Raw genomic sequence first — 12519 nt, forward strand, 5'->3', positions numbered from 1 at the left:
AAAATCTATTGGATTTTTCATTTTTCGGATTTGAATATATCGGGTACACATGATAATGCCTTTCTTGTTATTCAATGAAAAAATCATTATGAATAAATCTAAAAACGTATGTTGAAAGACCTTTTAAAGGTTTTATACTCTGTTTTGGTACTTTCTTCGATACAATCAGTAAAAATAAAAGCAAAGGAAGACGACATTAATCTGTAGGCCATCAAATTATGAAAAATACTTTAGCTGTTTGCACGAGTTCATCCACAGCTGACTTAGTACGTTACTTTAGCAAAAATGTACTCCATTGCAGTTAGCAGCCATACACCTGTACGGCCATTTGCTTTTATGTTAGATTTGAATCTCATCTTAGGATAGTGAAAACGTTCCTATAGCATGAAATGAGGTTTGTTAGCTTACAATATGGCAACATGAAGGCGGTCATATCTACCAATATCAGTTCAATAGATATCTCCAAAAACAGCAGATATTCAGCTAAATAATAACCGTAGTAAATTAACACTGTGTAAGATTATTACATATGAATGAAAACCCCTGAATTCTACCCTGATAAGCTACGCAGCGATCTATTAGTAATTGTTCGTGATGGTGAAATAGCTGATATCTTTTTAGATGAAAATTATTAGGTGTTACGGACGTCATAATTGTCTCATTGAGAAATATTTTATTTAATTGTTGTTCGTGTTGTTGTGTACGCCGTTCTCATTTGAGAATGTGACATGATTTACTTGGATTGACCAACGTATACATGGCGGAGATCGCCGATAAAGAAGAAGACGCTGACTCTTTAGGAACCCTTGGTCTTATTATCATTTTTTGCCTTTTACAGAGGTCTCAATGTAAATCTCTTTTAATATATAATTATATATTAATATATTGGATTATGATCATGTTGACATGGTATTTTCTTGGGGTTTTTAATTTTTTTTTTTTTGTTTAACCCTGCGCCACTGGTAGATTTTATATCTTCATACAAATGATTTTAAAATATACAATGTCCTCATCATTCTTCATAGTTGATCCCCTGCTCTGACTTAAGTAATGTCTATATGTATGAATACAAAGTCAGGGTGTGAAATGGATGCTGTTTATTGTTACACCACACCATCATCACCGCTTTGTTATATAGGTTTTGTCAGACAAGGTCGCGGAAATCATTGCGCGTACTGCTTTTTATGATGTGCTGGCACAGACAAGAATGCTAAATAAACCTTTGTACCATCAACACGTCAGCAAAGTCATGTCATCATATTATGCGCTGATAACGTATTTTTGTATAACTTTCTTTAGCCTACATCTGCGGATGAGAACACCAGTCTACAGCTCTGAATCAAGTGCAATATGATCAAAGTTAAAATACGTATATTGTATCCAACATCCGCTGTTCGTATTCTTTAAGACACCCAACAGCAATATTATATTTGACATAGATCAGAATCGATGAATCGAGAACAAATTATGAAAAAAATATCTTATTAACGAAGACCACCATAGAATTCTTAGTAAATCCAAGTAAGTGGTGTCACGTTACCAATGACATTTCTATAAACCATGACTATTTTGAACTAAATGACCTATCCCCCGCCATATTATCTCATACAAAGCCATAGTACGTGACTTTAAACGTTAGTTTTCTCTTATTTGAATATCGCTGTTTATTACATTAAACGACGTTTTAAAGTTGCACATTTGAGAATTGTATATTACAGCTGTTCTGTCCTAGGATTCGTTGATAATGCTTAACGCTTAAATTTTAATACTTATGAAGCGATTGCAGATCTAACCGACACACAAATAGTAAGGGCTCAAATGATATTGTCAACATGACAGGCGTTAATAGTAGAAGACACAACATAAGAAGAAATAGTTTAGGCTGCCAATCCAATTTCATACATAATAGAAATACATGGATAAGTGCAAGCAAGGAACGGTTGAAATCATTAATATGAAAGTACCTAACATAAATCATCCTGTTTGTGGAGATAATGTGTGATAATTTGATAATGATAATAATCTGTATTTTCCGAGGACAAATACATTAATCTTATCTAACACATATTCCTTTAACCATTGCACTGTTCAGATTGTCAAGAGGTGTTCTCAAATCGGCCTAAACTACCATTTCCTATGAACAATTTCACCTGCAGTCAAGACAGATGGTTAGCAAGAATACTTTGTTAACCAGGAATGGGATTCGCTGAAATAAGAATGTTAATGACAAGGAAGCGGTGACAAAACGACACCTGAAACCGACGTGTGACCGCTAGTTGTTTACTTGTTGATTATATCCGCGTTGTCACCGTAAAAGTCTTAACATCTATTACGTAAATAGGAATATATGACTTTACAGCTGAAACAATTGCAAAGAAATCTTTCTCTGTGATATGATACGACATGAAAGATGCGGGCCCAAGGCCAAAAGAATCGAGCAGTTAAAAATGGCCCCCAAAACATCATTGCTGACGTACACATATATATGAGTGTAGTAATGAATCTTTTATCGCGAAACCTTGAAATGACATTAAATGAACCCAGAGAAATCTGCCATGCTTCACACAACTTGACGATAGGTGTTTGGAAGACTACTTGTAAAATTGATCAGACGCCATAAAAATACGCCCTGCTAAAATAACCTTACAAGCATAATTTAGTAGTAAGCCAATCAAAGATTGTAATGCTCTTAAGTTTACTGTCCTGCGCTGTGAGAATTTGTCTGATAACTCACGGGTTTTAATTACTTTGTGATTATGATGTCTAGCTTCCATTTATTAACTGTTTTACTCTCTGTCCCTAAAAGGTTAATGTTTTACAAGGCTGTGCTGTTTTGTTTAGCTTGATTGAAATGTTCTAGACAGGAAATTGTCTAAACATCTTTACAATTATTTGTGCTAGCAGGTGGTGCTACAAATAATAATTTATCTAATACATGAACAAACCCTGCCTCCATGATATCGTGGTGCCATTGGCAAAACTAGTTAAATTTGTTATCTATCTGAAAACCTAAATAGGTATCATTCTTAAGCTGAATGGCGATAAGGCGAAAGGTCGACACAATGTATGTATTTTACATTAGGAATCAAATTATAAAATGTTTGATGAGGTTGTAACACCATTAATAATCTGGTAGGCCACTGTCGACTCCTCTGAATCTATACTATCAGCAATGGATGCTTCCTCTGAGTAAGACAAATGGTAAATGACCCGGTGCTTATTTTGTTCCTTCGTCGGTACTTGGCCAAAAGGAAGATATTGAAAAAGGCCTTAAATTCGTACCAAACAAATCTCTTTGTCCCTTTTTTGGGTTACGCATTGCATATTTAAATTTTGGAAAAAAAACCGACGCGGATCATGATACTGAAGAGGAAATCTCTTAGTAAAACCTATTCAGGAAATGACATTAACCTCCAAGGGCGACCCATAGTGATTTCCAATGTTCAATGGTTCCGATTAACTGATTAATTGATTAACTCATCGGCTAAAATGTTTATGCTTCCTGAATATTTTCGGGGGAGCATAAACAGTTTGTACCAAAGTAAATGCTGTATCTAGTGCACTTTGTAGTGCACATGTAATGAGCAAGAAAGTGCAATCTAAGGGCACTATCGTGTTAGCTCCAGATCACTAAGATGTTAACTCCAGTGCACTACAGTGTTAACTCTGGTGCACTATGTCGTTTACTCTTGTGCACTACGTTGTTCACGCCTGTGTTTTCTAGTACAGAAAACGATATTGAAATAGGTAGTATTTTTTCACAAGTTAGATAGAGTGAATTAAAGGATTAAACATGTAATTATGATTCTTCTAAGTACACTATGTGTCATCCATACTAGGAATACTGTATCAACGTTAATTTGTCTTTATGTTTTTACGCGCATCGCATTTTAATAAATATTGGAATTATATACCTAAATATTGAATTTTAACAAGCTTAATTATTTAAATACACTGATATTAATATGCAATAATTGTAGAGTAATAAAATAATGGGAATATCAGGACTTGGATTGTAGAAAAGACACACAAAGGAATAATGAAGTTAGATATAAGAAGGTCCATGATATGATTAACAAAACCTTAATCATATGATATAATATTTTAATACAGAAAAGGACACTATACCGGTAGACATAACCAAGGGTGCATTCCAATGTACATCCGTGCTTATCTCTCTCTTTTCGTCGTAACCTTTTATAGGATTTCTACTCAACACATAGTACATAAAATGCTTGTTTTGTTGTGGTCGAGTACAATTTTAATGGAGTCTTAGGGGTGTGGGACAATAATGTGTATGTGTTACATATGTAATATATATAAATGTGTGTATATACATGAACGTATCAAGGCGATATATATATTTTTTTTATAAAACAATGAACCTCATATCTCAGATTAAGGTGTGAAATCACTTTTGTGATCCTCATATCATTAGATAGAGTAGCCTTCAGAGCATGGATATGGTCATCACAGACTGGCAGCAGTACACAGTAGTATGATGTAGGAAGGGACAGGTAAACAAAGCAAATACGTGCCCTCTACCCTACCACCCCGATCTGTTACCTATCATGAACCATGATGATGTGAACTTTGCAAAGTCTCTCACACTGGAGTTGTCAGAGGAGTATTTTGCCTCCAAGCCAAGGAATAAAAATAGGATGGGAAGTTCCCGATTTGCCCGTTTTTATATGACAAAGAAAAATGTTGTTAACCAACCATATATTTCCCCTGAGTTCATTAACACGTATTTCACCTGCGTTATCTGCTACCACAGATAGAATAGAGGTTTTAATAACACAACCAGTAGAAGATTAGAGTGTGGCGCTTCGATGGCTACACGACCACCTTTATAAGACAAATGACCAGTATGAAGCGTACTAGCACTGGCGTACATAATGTACGGGATGGTTAAGAATCGACCAACTTCTTCAGCTGTGGCATTATCCTATGCACACTAAGGTCGAAAACAGAGTGACGAGGTGGTGAACAAATCATAGACCAAAAATACACACGATGATAACAATGTACTATGGTCAATGTGGCTACTTGGTCATAGATGGTCGAGAGTCTGTGGTCCCCCTCGTCCCTGTTTAGTACTGACCCGCAGCGGCGTATCCAGATAACTGCCTTAACAAACCGCTTGAAAAGGTTGTTTTCCCTGTCGACTCTCTTGGAATTTTCCCAGTCCATGCTATAATTTTGCTGTTTGGAATATCTGTGAGTGCATATTTGTTGATCAAGGACCAAAAAATGTTTTCGCTCTGATTTTTTTTTCCTTCCTAGGATTCCGCGGCTTTCTCATGTTCATTGAGTCAGACCCCGAATCCCCTGTCTGTTTTTCCGATATACAATGCGTCGCAGTTCTTGCATCCGATTTTGTATACGCATTCTGCGAAGTTCTCTTTGGGAATTTCATCATTAGAATGGACTGGGATATTTGGAAGTGTCTTGTGAAGTTTCATGGCTGTTGAAATGCTGTGACCACGGTAAATTCTCTGAATGGTTTCTGATAGGTAATTGATGTAAGGGATGACAAATTGTCCTTCCGTTTTTGTTCTTTTCCTTGGTGGATACCATGATTGCCCAATCAGGGTATCCACATGTTTTCATGGTGCTATGAATTTTTGTTCTTGCTTATTGTCTTGTTCTTCTGTTACATGAGATATAATACTATATACTACAAATGATTGTTTTAAATTTATTCTTTTTAGCTAATAAATTAGCGCAACACAGAGTCAAATTGCCTGGTATGAAATTGTCTAAGTATGAATAAAATCGAACCAAAAGCAGGTTATCAAAATGCGGTCTATATAAGTGTAAAGGTGGTCTTCTCCAGTAACAAATAGATCTCCAGTATTACTAACTACACTTTTGTCAAGTTTTGCAGAGTAATCTGCCAGTATTAATCCATAATGAGGAAAACAGGGAAGACCAGCTGCACTGCATGTTCACTACTTAGAAATAAATATAATGAAATATTGACTTTATGGTTTTTAGTGACCTTTAAAGGCGGTGCTTAATTGTTTAATTAGTTTGCGTCGTTGAAATAAAAAAAAAAATCACCTGCCATTTGCTCTTTCTCTTTAACAAATCATAAAATGCAATTTAACACTTAGTTTTTTAAAAGTGCAAAGTTAACTCTCCATGGTAGAACAGAGCTTGATAAATCTACGCTCCCCAATACGTTCTGTAATATATTGTAATTAAGATAATTATCAAAAAATAACAATAAATTCCACCCTCACCACCAACATTATATTTAATTTCGAAATTTAGTATCCTTTTATTGTGCCATATATCAGCTTGAAAATTTCTTTACATTCAAATAAAAATGTACCTAATTATAATTAATTTCAAACAGACATCGTAAGTATATTCAAATATTGCGGTTTTAATGAAGTCAGGAAAAACGGATTTTTTAGGCCGAATCGGGACCTTTCGACTGCTTTCGTGTAAGAGAGGATGTATTTCTCGTTCACGGAAAGTGACGAAAGTTCCCGAACTTTAAGTCAGAAATAAGGTACACAGGAGAACAAACGTGCTCTTATCTTGAATGGTTAAGTTGTTGGTTACATGCGTTTCAAACAATTACCGTAAAACTAAGTTTAATAAATAAAAAAAATAGTTTAATCAAAACTATAAGTGTCGGTCAAAATGTTTTTAATGCATTCAACACGGCGACATTTCTCCCTACGTGCTGCGGTAATTTCTTTGTTAGTAATGTTCTAGCCACATTTCCGTTTAAAGTTGATCGTACTGCCAGCTGAAAACTGTTGGTTTTGATTTTTTTCATGCATGCTGTAAAGCGCTCGCTTGGTTCGCTAATAAAAGTTGGTCCCGCTCGCAAAACAAACCGATATTACACAATGTTCTGGAAGCGATCATGCAAATAGATGTACATGTGTTGCAGACGCGTTTACAGGTAAAATGCGATGTCGCAAGTGGTGCACGCTTTTCCTGATGTCACCTCACATCACAGGTAGAATGCATGTGTAAAGTTATTCAATGGTTAGCCTTGTTGTCTGAACAAGATGGCCATGTTATTGTACATGCGTTTGTATAAAAGACGAACGATCGTAGATATAAACATGTTTACAAACTATGAATTTAACCGCTTTTTTATATCATTACAGACGCACGATATCGTCCTGAGTATTCTTTTCATATATGTTACTATTTACTATACCGATAAAATATATACTGTTTTTGTCTCTACATCGATTAAGCAAAGCTGTGCATATTGGAGCTTTAAAACAGGACAAGCACATACCAAAATATGTAAAAAAAAATTGATAAAAAATGCATGCGGGAAGATTCTCCTTATATTTTTAATAAGCAAATTATAATGAATGGAAACATGAAGTATAAACATAAACATCTATTTCCGTTGCAAACAATAAGCTTACAAATACACGCATGAATTAAAGAGTATGGAAATAAAATGTACAAAATGAACAATAGTAAGCAAACGACTATACAACCATTCTTTCTTTCTTTTTTATATATTTTTTTTCATTACAAGCTAATGTATAGTTTCAGGTATGGCTTCTCCGGACATAAAACGCCAAAGTCAATTTAACTGTTAGGTTCAGTCATTATACCCCGTATAATACAAATTATCCCTTAGAACATGCCTCATTCTATAGCACTGGCCACTTAAGTGCACTAGACAACCAATTTTAATTTGCTCCAAACTATAGTGACCACTTTGTCGTTCCTCCATCCGCCATTTTGCGTCCGGAAATAACTTTTTCAACTGTTAATCGAAGACAACGAAACTTTATGTCAAAAGCATAACTCCGCTTGAATTGAAAGTAGAATAATGGAACTTTGCGTAGAGATAAGTTATGCTGAAGTAATGCTCATTGTATCAAAATCAGGGCCTGTAATCCCTCTACTAAAGAGTTATTGCCCTTTAAAAACAAGTTTTTGTGTCATGGCATAACTTTGCGTTCACTGATTTTTGGATTATGAATCTTGGTGTATACAATGATCATCTAAGATGCAGAGTACCATATTCAGGCCTAAAAATCCCATTATTACATAATCATTGCATATCGTTAAAAATTATGTCCAATAAAGTTGTTTTCAGGTAGTATTCATTAGTCTTTTTGATACTCTCATTTATGTTTGTTTAGCACCAACGTGGAGTCAAAAGATGGAAAATGCTGGTATGAGAAAAAACTAGAATCACCATCAACTTTGATACATTATACATTTTGTTGATGTTTACCAATGCTTGAGCGGACACAACAGTACCATTTCAAGACAGCATTGAAAATCCATTGCTTGAAAGCGTAACCTTAACGTCAGAGCTAGAATTGTCTGACATCATGTTGCCGCTGTAAGGTATACCCGTAAACACCTAATGCTACAGCAGTGTATAAGCTGTCCATTTAAGGTGACATATCCTGAGGAGGCACTTATGGTGTCTTAGCACTAGAGGGCGTTGCTGCATATCCTGAAGGAACAGCAATCATATACCCCAAATTCTCGTAAATAAGCCGCGACTTATTCTAATTTTTCGTAAGGAATCCCAGACGGCCTATTTCATGAACTGTCCAGACCAAGTTGACTAATCCTCGAAAGTCATAAATATAGTAAATAAAATTATTGCTGAAACACAGGAAATGATTTATTTTCCCAGTAACGCACTAGATCTTGTTTGATGCTTCAGTTATAACCATGTCACCATTTGTTTATAGTATCAAAAGTTCCGACACTTCAATATATAAACGATTTTAGAATGAGGCCTGTATGAGTCATATGACTACTGGTATTCGTAAAAGTATTTGGAAAATATATTCATGCTTAGCAATAAATGTTCTTTACTGATACAAAGTAAAGTGGTAATAGTAAAACACGCCCACACACATCCTCCGGCTTATCTTTAAATGAAAATTGTCTGCAAGGTATCAAAGACATTTTTAAACACCGGCTAATGTTGAAGCCGACTAACATTAAAGAAATCATTGATTGAAAGGAATTCCAGCCTTATTTTCAAGCTAGACTTATTTTCGAGATTTTTAATGGTATCTTTCTTCATAATTGAAATCTTAGTCTCCTGTAAAGCTGTCTAGAGTAAGGAACCACCTGCTGATCGGTATTATTGGGTTTTGAAGATGAGATGACGATTGTTTAGTGTTAATAGACTGTGGTAATAGAGGTAACCCGCTAGGAGTTTGTCTTTTTATTCTAAATGGCTGCTCTCCTAGGCATTCTTTTTATGGAAGTTGGCTCATTTGCTGGAAAACAAATTAGATAAAACGTATCATTTAACATTGCTGGCTAGCTTTTAACAGATAACTGTCGTAAGAAATATTTTAAAGGTCAGCGATGTCAAGGACAATGTGAAAATGCATAACTTTAATGTTAGTATGAATAGATACTCAAGGGCCTCCGAAAAAGTAGCAAAAAGGATTTTAAAGCAATGCGTTAAATGTCAAATCTACCTCAATCGCTCTAATGCACATTGATTTCACATACATGAGCTAAGATATTAGCATTAGCCTACACTGGTTACTGTTATGCAAGCAATTGTCTCAATTAACACTCTCATTTCGCCTACACATAGGTTAACCTCTGGTTACGGTTATGAAAGCAATTGTCTCACTTAACACACTCATTTCGAATAAAAGCTGTGAACTCACATCTTTACACATTTCAAGAACAATAAACGTCAAGTCACATGTAAAGCCTCCGCAACGTGAACCAACGTATACTGTTAAAGTTAAGGAGGCGATAGAGCAAGTATGGAGGTCCAACAAGATCAAATATGTGACAGTTGGGCGGAAATATCCTAGCATACATGTGCAGTTAGCGCTAATAGCACCACTTTATCCTCAAACAGATCAAGTGTTGGTAAACAGAACTGAATCAATGCATGCCCTAATCCATCCTCGATACTCCAGGGGCTACGCTCAGTATCGTTCTCTTTACCTCTGGGACATCTCAAAATTGAAGGCACATGCAAAGTATTTTGATTGGTCTAAGCATACCGTATCTCAACCTTGGAAAACTACTTTTCTTATTTTTATCCGATCTTATCGCAAATGGAACCTATAATTTTGCTTTGAAATATCCCAGGGGTGCAGAAGGCCAAGGTGATCGTGACCCCCGGAACATCCTTACCTTGTCAAGGAGGGGGAAAGGTCACACGGTGCCATCAGCAACTCCCAATCTCTATAGCACAACACATTGAACATAATAGATGTATTTGCGCATCCCGCAAGCGGAAAAGTAAACAACACATTTCAGCAAATACACCATCTTTGAGATCTTCCCGTCCAAATAGAAACACTCTGTTAAACCAATACATAGTTGTTTCAGGTAGATCCATTTGATCCACATTGTCATTGAAAACACGAACAATTGAAAGTTCTTTACGATAAAACAGCTAAATAAAACAGATACTTTTAACTCGAAATCCCTCCATTAACTAACCAACGTATCGTTCACACCTTCGTAACCCAAATCGTTCACTGCAATTTGTACATGTAGTAACATAATAGGTTGAATAATTTGTTTAATGTCCGAAATGCAACGAGCATACAAACCATACGACCAGAACGAATTCTCAAACTGTTCAGAACAAATCCATTATTCGTTCTTAAACTAACAAGGCCACATGTCAAACATTTTATCAAACAAATATCAAGTACAAGAACTCAAGATATCGTAACGCAGTTAAAGAGATCTTTATCAAGTACATATTGTATTTCACACTCTAAAGATATGAACAAAAACGATTAAATAGATGAATCATCGACCTTGTCAGGACAAACTTTATTCCACTTCATCAATAGTCTTCATCTTCTGAAGTTAAACTGCTACGTAATTCGCATTTATAATCTTCTAAAACATTTTGTTGCACAAGAGTATTCCACTGGACGACATCGTTCATCCCTTCACATGACTTCTTCTATAATTACATTAGGGTTTACACAAAATATGATAAAAAAAAATGCAAGAATAAATTCCATTAAGACAAGTTTTAATTTTTTTTTATTTTACTACAAGAAAGGATAAAGGTCAATGCATTATATAAGGGAATAACTTCGAAAAGTAACTTTATTTGGAAAAGGTTCGTTTTTTTATGAGTCACATTAACAATTCACAACATCAATGTCTATCATAAACAATAGACGCATATTATCGGTTTCTGATATATCTTCACTTTCTTTCTATTTTGACAGTTTGATTATTTTGAGTTTTAACTGTGGTTTTGTAGGCATGTCTGTAACGTAACTCTGAGCGGGATTGTTGACATTCACACGAGAAGACAGACTACAATATTCACAAGATTTATTTACAGTTTTCCTACAATAATATTTCCGGACATTTATTTACAAACATGATCCTCACATTGTTAGTTATATCACCACATACGCATTTCACTCTCATGCATACATAATTACATACTCATAAATGACTACCAAACTACAACAACACTAAGTAACCTAAAAGTCACTGTCAGGCCACCGTAGAGTACTCCACAACGTCGCTGTCGTCCGACGTCAACCAATTGTTCCAGATATAAGTAACTGTCAAAGCCAAGCAATATTCCCAGAATCCTTGAGTACACCTGGTCGTAAGAACATAGACCACACATCCAAAGCCAAGTAACAGGTATCAACAGATCATCACAATCGACCCCAGAGAAGACATCATGTGGAACTGTGTTCCCACGTCGGCGATGACGTTCCCAGGACGCTGACGCCATACATCTCTATACAAATAATTGACGTCGTCGATTCATATCACGAGACAAATGGATACATCATATACCATACAGTATATCCAACCCTTTCATATTACTAAGGGTGAAGTTCAAGGCACATATACGCTGGGTATTTGGTACTGACCAATACTCGACCCCGCCTCAGGGCTTCCATACACACAACGAGTGGGTTTTCAGTGTCAGCTATCGCTACGGTGTTGGCCCAACAAGCTACAACAATATAGGAATTGTATTTTACCCTTACTGTATAATAAACTATTTTAATATTACTTATTATTACCAACCACACATTACATACATATACAACTCTAGTGAAATTCGTTAACATACACGCTTTTAATAAACAAAGAACTGCACGAGCGCCAGTAGTACCCGGTCACCCATAACAATAACGGTGGCATTTAACGACCCTTTCAAACTCAAAATCTCATTCAAACAGACAAAAAACCTATCCAAATACTAGTGATAAGGTTATGAGGTGATATTTGGATGAATCACATTAAAAATACTCACCCCAATCTGTATATTAGGCGTCGTAGTGAGCCACGTCTTAACACCCGCTAAGCGTGCTTATTTACCTGTATTCTCACCTGTCGCACCTGCGCACGTACGCCCCGTACAGCTCGACGGGTAAGAAAAGGCGCGCTAATTTGAAACTCTAGGGCTAACATAAATCATTTATCGGCATAAAATAATGATTTACTATATATACATAGAAAAGGCATGTGACAATGTCATTGTTCTATTTCTGTCAACATATAATTACATATTGGAAA

Source organism: Ylistrum balloti, unplaced genomic scaffold, assembly GCF_031769215.1.
Source record: "Ylistrum balloti isolate Yb309-2 unplaced genomic scaffold, AGI_CSIRO_Ybal_v1 Utg370054, whole genome shotgun sequence".
Classification (NCBI taxonomy): domain Eukaryota; kingdom Metazoa; phylum Mollusca; class Bivalvia; order Pectinida; family Pectinidae; genus Ylistrum; species Ylistrum balloti.